Genomic DNA, 13,346 nt, shown 5'->3' with positions numbered 1-13,346 from the left:
TTTGGCTGAGTCACCCATTTCAAATATAAAAAAACCTGCATCCCATATACTGCTTACGGGCAACCATGTGGAAAGCAGGCAAAAACAGTGAATAGGTGCTTGGCTAAAAAATCACTCCACATAGTTAGATGGTCTGTTAAGATTTTTAGGCCTGTCAACCTTACATATAAGAACACGGCAGTGCAAGCCAGAAAATACTTAAATGTGGAAAGAGAATACTAAAAAGTATTCAATTATTAATTATGTGGACTGCTTATTAACTAAGGATTGACAGATTCCATTCCATAATGACGCTATCAACAGCCATGCAGCTCAGTATGGTTGCAGCCACAATAGGTCTTTGCGCAAACACGTAGAAATGCATATGAAGTTAATAAATAAATAATAATGTAGCATCTGTTGAGAACTCAGTTGTCGTATACATTAGTCCGATCGGTTGATGTCGCAGCCGTGCAGGTAGGTCTGCATAATCAATGAGTGCAAAAATTAGGCCATAAAAATCGCTCAGTGACTCTTCCTTTATTTGAAATTGATTTTGCCCGAACTACACCCAAACGAAAAATCCTCAAATATCTGTGTCAATATGACAAACATAAACGAGGCGGAATGGCAAGATGAGGAGGAGAACAAGCCCAGAAAGCGATTGGGCTTGGCTCGAAACGTGCCAGTGGCTTCAAAGCATAGCCAGAAGGTTGGCCCAGGATGCTAGATCGTAGAACTATGTTGGGAACGGTTCGAGGGCACTATGGTCAGCTCCATGCTTGATCCATAATATCTTCAATGCGTGTGAACAATTGACCTCCTGAAGCTTGTTTCCGATGTAAGCATGGTTGTGTTTGTTTCAGCCCAAGAACGGTAGCTTTAATTACCTGCTTCTGTGCCTGACTGGACAAATGAGCACGCTTAGTCAATCAGGGCGTGTCAATAGCATACTGCCTAGGCATTTGTTAAGAGGCTGGGATTGTCTTTGTCTTCAGTTATTGTTAACATCACCACTTTACGTGTTGCACAATGCAGACCAATGAAGGCCCAAGCGCAAGAGGCAGAATGAAAAAGTGCACGCATAAATTTCTTTATTTTAAATTACAAAATTAATGTTTCCTGCTTCGATGTCATTATACATACCTGCCAACTTTTAAAATTTTATCACAAATTGTAACGTTTCTAAATGTTGCTTACAACTGTTGTATTGACACAAATAATTATAATGGCGGCATTTCTTAGGCACTTCATCGTCTGCACATGATTATCACATCGGAATCTTCATCACAATCTCTCGTGGGGACTCATCTTAAGATTGATCTGTGCTTTCAGTGTATTCGATCCGCCATGTCTTCGGGGCGTATTAAAGGTCGTGCTAACTTCTACGCTACAATAAGGTTTTCTTCATTCGCACCCTATTAAGGGCAAACAGTGGTCTCAATGGAATGCAAATATAGTCAGTGGGCAATTTTCAAAGCCAAACTACTCAGGCTCGCTCGGGTATTCGGACTTACTGGCAGCAGTGCCACAAGTCAAATGGCAGGTGAAATTTTCGCTGACGTTACATGAATATTGGCACGCGCCACTTACGCCTGAAGCCGAGGATGAAGAAGTGTGCGTGGTAGCTCCGGCATAAACGAACAGTAAACGTCCGTTCACTTGGAACTGACTGCTTGCCTTTTCCTGGCGCGATAAACTGGTGGAGGTGCGGGGTACGCATCCACCGTATGCAAAGTGGTCCTGAACCAGAAGCTACCGACGCCAGTAGCTCGGGGACGGCAGAAATGTATCGTAGCAGCCGTCGTCTTCAAGGTATTCCACCGCAATACAGACTCCTGGCAACCTCCGGGAGGAAGATGTCAACAACAACCGCAAGCCAAACCGAGGGTATCGCAAATGCTGCTATACCATGCATTGTCAACGCGCCTCGCACGCCTAACCCGTTCCACGGCGACGCCTCTGAGGACGTTGAAGACTGGTTGGACCATTTCGGCGGGGTCGCCGCCTTTAACGACTGGGACGATCACCGTAAGTTGAAGAACGTCTACTTTTCCCTTTTAAACGCGGCAACAGTACGGTACGAGAACCGCGAAGCCTCATTTACCAGCTGGCAGGAGTTTTACCGACTGCTTCGCGACGCCTTCCGCACCTCCGAAAGGAAAGAAAGAGCCGAACAGGCACTGTCTTCCAGGTTCCAAATGCCGAAAGAAACCGTCGCCATGTTCGTCGAAGGCATGACGCGATTTTTCCGTCGGGCCAGAATACAAGAAGGTGCGCCTGTTAATGCGAGGCGTAAAAGAACAGTTTTCGCGGGCCTCGTGCGCAATCTTCCTACAACCATGTCTCAGTTCATTCGTGAGGCAACAGTCATGGAACGTATGCTTTGGCAGCGGCTCTCACAATCTGAACCCCATACCGCCATGACTGCTGCAGTCTATCTTGTACCTGCAAATTATGACAGGGGTCCCTTACCGAGCTAATGCGGAAGATTGTTCGAGAAGAACTGCAGAAGTCTTATGCATCAGCTCCGGCAGCTCCGAGTGCCGCGGCTCTTACGGACGTCATTCGGGAGGAAATCGGCAAAGTGGGTCATTCCTCGCCACCAACGCTTATCGAACCCGCCACGTTCTCGTACGCGGATGCTCTTCAGGTTTGGGCGCCGTCCACGGGCCGTCTCTCGCAGCCGCCTGCTGGGATTCCTCGACGCTTCCCAAGTCCAATCCATCGCACGAATCCGCAAGTAGCCCTTCATCCTGGTCCGCGCAAGTCTACGGTATGGCACGCTCCCGATAACAGTGCGCTGTGCTACCACTGTGGGGAGACTGGTCACTTGTATCGCGACTGCCAGTACCGACGGATTGGTCTGCGGGGATACCATCCGGATGCCCGTTGCCCACGCTATGGCGAACGCCCACACGAAATCAAGGAATACTTGGAAAGTAACAGACTTCCTCCTGCCCCGCAGCGAAGACAGTCACGGTCGCCATCAGCTCGTCGGTACACGTCACCGAAATGCACTCGACCCGCCTTTGTTTCCGCTGGAGTCAACGGTGGAAGCCCACGCCGGGGAATCTGAAAACGGCGACTTCCAGGGGGGGGGGGGGGGTAGAGCTTGCTTTCATGCGAACCGTCCAATATCCTCCGCCGACGCCACACCCTCGCGACGTACCGCTGACGCCAAAAGAACTTCCGCTACTATTACTGTCATCATCGACGGGTATCCGGTAAATGCACTTGTCGATATGGGAGCTGTTTACTCGGTTATGCGTGCCTCACGGGCCACTCGGCTACGCAAAGTGCTGACAGCGTGGGACGCCCCACATCTGATTACGGCTGGAGGACACCTCGTGTAACCCATTGGACGACGCACCACCAGACTTGCAATTTGTACTTCGACTTTCGTAGCGTCTTTTCGTGTGCTGCCCAAGTGTTCTCGGCTAGTTATTGTGAGCATTGATTTTCTTGAGGAATATGGGGAGATCGTTAAACAATGTGACTTGTTCGTGACTTTTTCTAGCTATGTTTCTTCGGATTCGATTGTGGAGGATGAACATCACCGCGCGGCTTTACACGTGGTCGATCACTGCGGGACGTTACCACCTCGAAGTGGCATCCTCATCCTCGTTGAATGCCCCCAAGACTAACTAGGCATAGGCATCGCCGAAGCTAACCTCACCTTTTTGCTGGATCGAGAAGTCGGCATCGCACGAGGTCGCATAGAGCTCCAAAATAGGCAAACCACGATCCTAGTTACCACCTTCAGTGGTGAATACAAGCTCTTTAAAGGGCATACCACCATGGCCTACTTTGAAATGGTGGCCGAGCCCAACGCTTGTACTTGGGTAACGACAATCTCGATTCCGGAACCCAGTGATGGGGACTTGACCAGTCACATCAATGTCAACCCACAGCAAGATCAACCCGAAAAGAAGAGACTCCTCACTCTGGATCTTTGCGGGCGCAGCGTTTAGATGCTACGCAAACCGGCCGACGAGGCAGGTGTGCTACATTTGCTGCCAACAGGGCCACCGCTCCGACGTCTGCCCGACGCCAAACGCCAAGGCGTGCAGGCAATGCGGAATACAGAATCCGCTGGAAAATCACCAATGCCAAACCAAGTGCCTGATATGTGGAGGCGACCATGCCACCGGATCCAGGGACTGCAAGGATCGCCTAAAGAAAGCTAGAGAACTGCGAGGTCGACAGCACCAGTCGCAGCAGCAGCAGCGCAGCAGCAGATAGAAAGAACAGAGGCAACGCCATCCGAGATGGTTCAGCTCGGAGGGTGAGCGGAGCCGATCCCGGCGCCAATCCCGGAGCCGGTCATGGAACGTGTCACGGAGCCAGTCACGGAGCCGTTCACGGAGCCGGTCCCGGTCCTTCCCACCCCTGCCGCCCCCGGCCATCGAGGGCCAGCAGCAGCAGCAGAAAAAGAAGCCCTAGGGGTGGCACGAAGGTGAGCTGGGAAGCAGGCCCCCCCAAAACTTTTTTTCCGCACTCGGGTAATAACCAGAACAAAAGAGAGAAACAGCTAGAGGAAGAAAACAAGGCACTCAGGTGAGAGCTAGAAATTAGCCGTAGAGCGCGCGAAGAGCAGGATGCAAAAATCAATTGACTAATGCAGGAAGTACAGGACCTCAGGTCAGGTAGCGCTCCCAGGCCGCCATCAACACCCCCGCAAAGTCAACCTACCGAAATGACTCAGGCCAACCACACCAAGTTTATAGCAGAAATACAGCAAGCTATGCAAAGAATGGAACAGCCGATAACCATGCAGGGAACAGAAATCCGCACCCTGCGAAAACAGAAAATAACCGACGGCGTCACAGACAAGTTCTACCAGAGACGCCCGGCGTTAGAAAACTACAGTACGAGAGACGACGACCGCGAAATTTAAGCATGGACAGTACAATCAAAATAACTAAAAAAGAAGAAAAACTAGAAATATGGCAGTGCAACTGCAGAGGATATAGAAGAAAGCAAGCACTACTACAACAGTACATCAACACACAACTCCACCCGACGTAATGGCTCTACAAGGAACAGGGATTACCCCAACACTACAGGGCTACACGTGCTACGAAAATCCGGAGGAAGGGAGAAGTACAGCAATCCTAGTCGACAAAACCCTCATCGCCATGAGCCATGACAGGATAGGCGACACAGACGTAGAACACGTAATAGTCGAGATCATACCAAAAAAGAAAAGGAAGGGAGGAAGCATATTCATCGTAAATATATACAGCCCCCCGAGACAAAGCAGGGCGAAATTCTACGCGCTGTTCAAAGGAGCAGACAAGCTGGCTAAAGGAAATGCACTAGTCATACTGGGAGATTTCAATGCCAGAGAGGAGAGCTGGGGATACACGAGAACGGATCAAAAGGGTAGAGCGGTAACCGAGGCAGCTGACAATATCGAGTGTGAACTCATCACGGAAGCCGATACCCCTATGGGAATCGGGAGCAGCGTGAACAAGGACACCTGCCCCGATCTCACGTTCGTCAAAAGAACAAGGCAAGCGAAGTGGGACAACCTAATGGAAAACCTAGGTAGCGACCACTATATCCTAAAGACGCAAATCACAATAGCAGACAAAATTAGACGACAGATAGCGAAAGCATACATAACGGACTGGAAAGCATTCAGAGAAGCATGTGGCGATACAATAAAAAGAATCGAATCTATAACAGTCTGAGGGAACATGCTCATAGAAACACAACGCAAATTCACCAAAGAAATTGAGCGTACGCCGCAGACGCCGGACGTGGACTCTAGACTTCTCAGACTATGGGAAGCCAGAAGGGGGCTCACAAAAAGGTGGAAAAGACAGAAATACAACAGAAAGCTCAAGCTAAAGATCGCGGAAATCACGAGAAAGGCAGAAGAGTACGCGGCGCAGCTAGCGAAGCAAAATTGGCAACAATTTAGTGACTGTCTAAACGGAACCTTGAGCACTGAAAAAACATGGCGCATACTCAAGGCACTCCTAGATCCGGCAAAATCGAAGACCGAAAACAGCAATGTCATATACCGACCGATGCACCAGTACGAGGGAACAGACTCGGAACTATTGGACAAAGTACGCAAAAAGTGCTATGGTGACGGCGACCCAGCACCCTACACAGAGCGCTACAAAGGAGAAGAAAATGGAAGGCTGGATAGACCCATCACCCGGGAAGAGGTGTACGCGGCGATAAGAAGCGCAACAAAGAACACAGCCGCAGGTGCGGACAAGATCAAAAATGCACTCATCCGAAACCTCGGAGACGAGCTAGTTGAAAAGCTAACCGAATACCTCAATGGACACTGACAAGCGGGAACAGTACCAGAAGAATGGAAACACGTGGAAGTCATCATGATCCCGAAACCAGGCAAGAAACTTCAAGCGCAAAACCTCAGACCAATCTCCCTTACATCATGTCTAGGCAAGATCTATGAGAGAGTGGTTACGAGGAGGCTACAAAATCATATGGAAGAAAACGAGCTGTACCCCCACAGCATGTTTGGTGTCAGAGCCAGGCTCTTGACCCAAGATCTAGTCCTGCAAATCAGAGAAGAGGTACTGAGCAATATCCCGCTCAACGGAGAGCACATCATCATGGCACTGGACGTCTAAGGCGCGTTTGACAACGTAAGCCACGAAGCCATCCTGACAGGACTAGACAACCTAAATTGCGGCATGAAAATACACAGCTACGTCAAGGCATTTTTGTCCAACAGAACAGCAACAATCGGCCTGGGCGAGCTGAGATCCGAAAAGTTCAACACCCCAAACAAAGGCACACCGCAGGGATTGATCATCTCACCCTTCCTGTTCACTGCTGCCATGATTGGACTGGCCCAACAACTAGACCAAATCGACGGCGTACGCCATGCCATGTACGCCGACGATATCACTGTATGGGTCACCAAAGGCTCACTCAGGGAAAAGGAAGAAAGATTACAAGAAGCTGCGACATGCGTAGAGGAATATTGGCCTCGAGCTCCACCACTGGAAAAGCTGGCGCCACCGTCGGCGTGACGTGCTAGGAGGGATCACGTGGACATAGCGGCCGCGTCGGCTGGTTCGGGTGCGCCGAAGCGAGCTGAAAACGAGGGTTTAAATTCCCTCGTACGCTGCGGTCCTCATTTAGCGGCGAGATTTTCCCGCTTCGAGTGTCTCCTTTACAACGCTTGAAAGCACTACAATAGGTAGTGGTTGCCTTTGAAGGCGCACAACATGGTAGGCTACTGCTCGGTGTCGCAATGCCGGACGCACGCAACGGAGCACGGTGTCAGCCTTATTCACACGTAGCCGCAGAACAAGAAGCTGCGTGAAGCTTGGTTCGCGAAACATAAAACCGGCAAACAGTCATCGGCTACAACTCGGGTATGCAGCAAGCACAGACGCGAGGAAGATTTCTGCTACGGCGCCCGGTCTGCGATGTTCTGAAAACTCGCACTGAGACGCACGCCCGAGTCCGCTGCCCGACTAATGTCATGACGGTTTGGTCTATGAACTTGTCGATGCTATAGAAACTGGCAAGTTCAGTGGAGCGGAAAGGCAGCGGTAAGAAGCACATATAAAAAAAAGCATGGCATATGGTCATGTTTGTGTTATGAATTAATGCACTGGATTACAAAAAAGGAGCAGCGGGGAATTGCACGCAGAGAACACCGATAAACATACAGTGCAACGCAACTCGAGAAATAGTATTGAAAGGTCAAAGAATTTAGAAGAAAAAAAAGATTTAATCGTCGCGACGGCACATCACAGTCCCCGTAGGCGTCGAAGTCTCTACAATGAAATTATTTTTGAACAGCTCTGATAGCGCCCACGCAACAATGGTAGCTTGTTTACTGTCAAATGCTCATATTCTGCGACCTAAAGCTCATGGCACGATGCGAAAACGTGCGCGCGGAGAAAGCGAAACAGTGCGCGGACAAGCATGCAGACGCGCAGTCGGTCGCTGCGAATATGTACGATCGCTGCATTGAGGTTTCATTCTGTTACGTTCCATGTAGTTATACAAAGACTATAAGAACATATTTCAAATAGTTTGCTCTCAGCGTTTACCTACCTTTCACGCAAGAAGCCGGTTCGGGGGACTCCATCGCGGCGACCGCGCGCAGTGGCGTTCACTGTACGTATTCGGTAAAGAGATAGCGTCTGTAAACGATTGTGTGCTTTCAGTTTGCCCAAGATTATTATATAGACAGTAAGAAACTTCTCTCGTTTCGAAAGTACTTACAGAAATATCCGGGAGAGCTCGGGCGTGGTGTTTTCAGTGAGCGCTGGCCGCAAAACCTATGAGGAGCGCGCCACGTGATCCCTCATACTACGCCAGCGAGGCGCTTCCGATAGGTGGCGACTCCGTAACTCCTTGCCGCCAATGTCAAGGCAAGAGGTCAGGCCTACTCAACGGAGAAGTCCGAGCTCCTAGAGTATGGCGAGGCAAGAAGAATCGCACCGTCCCAGAGGAAGTAAACATGAAGTTGGACATCCACCTCGAGGGACAGCCAATCCCGGAGAAGACACTCATCAGGATATTAGGAATGTGGATACAATCGAACCAACGATGTACCCACAGCCTAACACTACTTAAAACTGCAGCCAACCAAGTGGCCCGCATGATAACGCGGGTCTCGCGGAAAAGACACGGCATGAAGGAAGGAGACACACTGAAACTGGTCAGAAGCCTGGTGGTCAGTAGAGTGACATACAGCCTCCCGTACTACCACTGTACGAAGCACGAAATGCAACAAGCGGACGCAATCCTGAGGAAAACCCTCAAGACGGTGCTCCACCTACCGCAGTCAACATCGACCGACAAACTCCTGGCCCTGGGGCTACACAACAGTCTCGAGGAGCTCCAAGAAGCGCAGATAATCGCGCAAATGCAAAGACTAAAGCTATCGGCAACGGGCAGAAGACTCCTGAGCAGATACGGCGGTGAAGCTACCATAAAGGAGACACAAAGCACGGAGACAATACCGGATGAATACAGAAACACCACAAAGTAGCACCGATACCCAGCAATATGGACCCGAACCTACACATGGCACGAAGACAAGCAAGAGCAGAGTATGTACAAAGAACACTGGCAACTAGACACGACACAGTGTACGTAGACGCTGCTACCTACACTGAGGACAGAAACCACAAGAAAAGCAAAGTTGCAACGGTGATCAACTCGGACCCTAAAAGATATCACCAGCGCATCAATTCGGAACTGTACGGTAGTTGAGGCCGAAGAGGCAGCCTTGGCTCTAGCGGCAGCGGAAGGCTACCGATCCAACAGGTCCTTAACCATACTCACAGACTCACAAGCAGCATGCCGCAACTACCTAAACGGCAGAATCAGCCACAGCGCGCTCCGCATCCTCCGTTCAAGTGGCAAAACCATCAACAACCTATGTGGTCAAACACACGATAGTTTGGGCGCCGCGACATACCGACATTACGGGAAATCAGGAGGCGGATAGGATAGCTCGAGGGCACGCAACAAATCGAGCATCCAACAATCCCGACCCCGCTGAGGAACCCGAGCCGGTAGCCCAAAGCTATTCAGATATACTAAATTACTACAGAGGTATCAGACGAAACTACCTGCCCCCTCTAAAGAACTAAATAGAGAAGACGCCGTAGCATGCCGATAGCTACAGATGGGAACATTCTCGTGCCTAAACATGCTAAGCAAGATCTACCCCACGCAGTACGAGAGCATGTGCCCATGGTGTGGAGACAAACCAACCCTATACCATACCACATGGGCTTGCCAGAAAACAGATGGGCTAGCCATAATAAAAACCCGAGTGCGGAACAGTGGGAGAGGATGCTATCCAGCGACATCCTGAAAGTCCAACAAGGACTAGTAAGGCGTGCACGCAGGGCAGCTACCCTCAGCGGAGCCCTGGACTAGGGGAACCAACCCTAGAGAGAAGATGGAAGACTCCATCTGAAGCCGCAAAAATCACTGCAAAATAGAGCAGATAAACGTTTTTCATCATCATCTCGCTATTGTCATTTAGCGACTGTTTCGCCACCATGCCTAAGTCAACCAGACTCCTTTAACCAAACACACAATCATCACTGAACCGAACATCCAACCCGTTCGCCAACACGCTTGTCGCGTGTCGCAAAGAGAACAGGATGCTATTCGTCCTCAAGTTAAACGAATGCTAGAAGATGATGTCATTCAACTATCGACAAGTCCTTAGGCTTCACCTGTTGTATTCGTTAAGAAGAAAGACGGCTGACTACGATTCTTTGTCGATTATCGCAAACTGAGCAAGATCAATAAAAAGACGTTTACCCACTTCTTCGCATTGAAGACTCTTTGGATTGCCTGGGACATGCCCGTTACTTTTCTTCAATGCACCTGCGCAGTGGGTACTGGCAGATTGAAGTTGACGAACGGGACCAGGAAAAAATGGCGTTTCTGTATTAATTTAAGGTCCTCCCTCTTGGATTAGGCTCCGCTCCCGCCACATTTCAACGCATGATGCGCACAGTTTTATCTGACTTCAAGTGGCACTCGTGTTTAGTCTACTTAGAAGATGTAGTTGCTTTTTCCACCACGTTTGAATAACAGATACAGTGGCTTGAGGCGGTTCTTCAAGCCACCCGCACCACCAGCCTGTCTCTGAAGCCCGAAAAATGTCACTTTGGCTACGAAGAGCTTAAATTTCTAGGTCATATTGTCAGCAGCACCGGTGTGCGCCCTAACCCTGATAAAGCCATGGCAGTTGCTCTGCTCGCGATAACGAAGACAAAGCACGAGGTCTGCCGACTTTTAGGGCTTTGTGCATATTACCGCCGTTTTATGTCCAATTTTTGTGAGGTTGCCTAACCTTTGCAACGAATCATCAAGAACGACGTCACATTTGTTGGGGGCCCGGCACAATCCGACGCCTTCCACGACCTTCAGCGACGTCTACAGACCTCACGATCCTTGGTCACTTCGACACCGAGGCTGACACAGAAGTGCATACTGCTGCTAGTAACGTTGGTCTCGGAGAGACACTCGTACAGTTTCAAGCTAGTGTTGAACGTGTTATTGCGTATTCCAGCCGAACGTTGTCTGCTGCTGAAAAAAACTACTCAGCAACTGAAAAGCGATGTCTGGCAGTCGTATGGCCTATCCAGAAGTTCCACCCATACTGTTACGGACGCACCTTCCACGTCGGCAGCGACCACCATTCTCTCTGCTGGCTCGCGAATCTCAAGGATCCTTCAGGCCGTCTCGCAAGATGTAGCCTTCGGTTACAGGAATTTGATGTGGCAATCGTCTACTAGTCTGGCCAGAAACACACGGACGCCGACTGTCTCTCCCGCGCCCCCGTCGAACCCTCACCACTAGATAATGACGACTCTGGTTTTCTTTGTACCCTTCCGTCTATAAACCTAGCTCACCAGCAACGCCAAGATTCCGAGCTCCAGTCCTTGATTTAATACCTTGAAGGAAGCCTCCCACAACCCCCACGGCAGTTCGTGCGTCACTGGTCCTCTTTCTGCCAACGCGGTGACATCCTATACAAGCGGAACTTTCACCCTATGGCAACCGTTCTCCTGCTTATTGTTCCCGCTCCTCTCCGCAACGACGTTTTACGTGCATGCCATGAAGAACCAACGTCCGGGCATCTTGGTTTCAGGCGTGCTCTGGCAAGAATCAAGCAGTAGTATTACTGGCGAAAACTCACAAAAACCGTGAAGCAGTACGTCAGAAGTTGTCGAGATTGCCAGCGTCGCAAAGTTCCACCACTTAAACCAGCCGGTCTACTTCAGCCTGTACGACCTCATCGCTCACCTTTTGAACAAGTCGAGATTTATTTACTTGGCCCGTTTCCCATGTTTTCGGCTGATAACCACTGGATCGTTGTCACCACCGATTACCTCCCTCGGTACTGCAAAATACAAGCCGTTCAGCGAGCTACTGCTTCAGATGTAATCTACTTCTTTGTCTAAAATATCGTCATTCGACATGGTGCTCCCGCTGTCGTTATCACAGAGAGTGGTAAGGCTTTCACTGCCCAGTTGGTTCGAGATATTCTGCGGCTTAGTGAAACAACGCACCGTACAGCAACTGCGTATCACCCGCAGACTAACTGGTTAACTGAGCGTCTCAACAAAACGATTGCGGGTATGCTTTCTATGTATGTCGCCACGGATAAGAAATTTGGGACGAACTGCTCCCCTATTTGACATTCACGTACAACACTGCGCTTCAAGAAACCAGCGGGTTTCCTCCTTTTCGTCTGGTCTACGGACGCGATGTCATCACTAGGCTCGACGTGATGCTGCTACCAACTTCGTGTCAACCTACCACACCAGATACAGACGCCATTGTCCAGCGTGCCGAAGCAGCACGACACCTTGCACGGCATCGAATCCTATCCCGACAAAGTCAAGATGCTCGTCGATACAATAGACGCCATCGAGACGTCACATATAACCCGGGATATTTCGTATGTGTTTGGACCCCCATACGTCAACGAGGCAACTGAGAAAAATTATTCTGCCGATACTTTGGACCCTACATACTTTTGCATCGCCTAAGTCTTCTCAACTATGAAGTTACTCCAGCCGAAACTTCGCACCACTCCAGTATACCACGTTCCCCTGACATTGTTCACGTTACCAGGATGACGCCCTACCATTCGCACTGACTCCCATCCACAAACCTAGTGGTGCGGCCCCTGTCGTCACGTCCGTTGTCTTTCTCATTTTTTTATTTTCTCCTTGTGGCATTTAACACCTCCCCAACTTTTTTCTTCTTTTTTTTTCGGGGGGGGGGGGGGGGGGCTAACATTCGTCTAGTGGCATGGAGAAGTAGTCTGTCTTCCTTTTTTTTTGGATGGAGGGGTAATGGCACGCGCTAGTTACGCTAGAAGCCCAGGATGAAGAAGTGCACGTGGTAGCTGCTGCAGAAACGAACAGTACACGGCCGTTTCCTTGGAAATGACTGCTTGCCTTTCCCTCTAGCGACAATAATTTGTTAACAAATATCACAAACATTTGTGTTTCAATTACACACATTATGTTTCCTGCGAATACAAAGCAACGCGCATTTCATAGCGCCTCAACAGAATGAAGCCATGTAAGGGTGCCAGAAGCGTTGCATAATTCAGTTTTCTAAAATCAGCTTTGCTGCAATACAATTTTCTTAGCCGGTAAAGCATACGCAATGTAGGGCCGCAAAGCAGAATAAAAGTGGAAAGCGGGCACTGTCACATGACATATAATGTGGTCCTTAATTATACATGTGTGCACTCATCATGTATTGTCCGTGAAAGCAGCAATACACCCATTAAGTGGACTAGAAGGCCATCAGAGATACTTTGGACATGGCTGTGGCAATGTGAGCTCTTGTTTCGACCACCG

This window comes from Dermacentor albipictus, unplaced genomic scaffold (assembly GCF_038994185.2).
Source record: "Dermacentor albipictus isolate Rhodes 1998 colony unplaced genomic scaffold, USDA_Dalb.pri_finalv2 scaffold_19, whole genome shotgun sequence".
Taxonomy (NCBI): Eukaryota; Metazoa; Arthropoda; class Arachnida; order Ixodida; family Ixodidae; genus Dermacentor; species Dermacentor albipictus.
Note: the sequence above shows the minus strand (reverse complement) of the source record.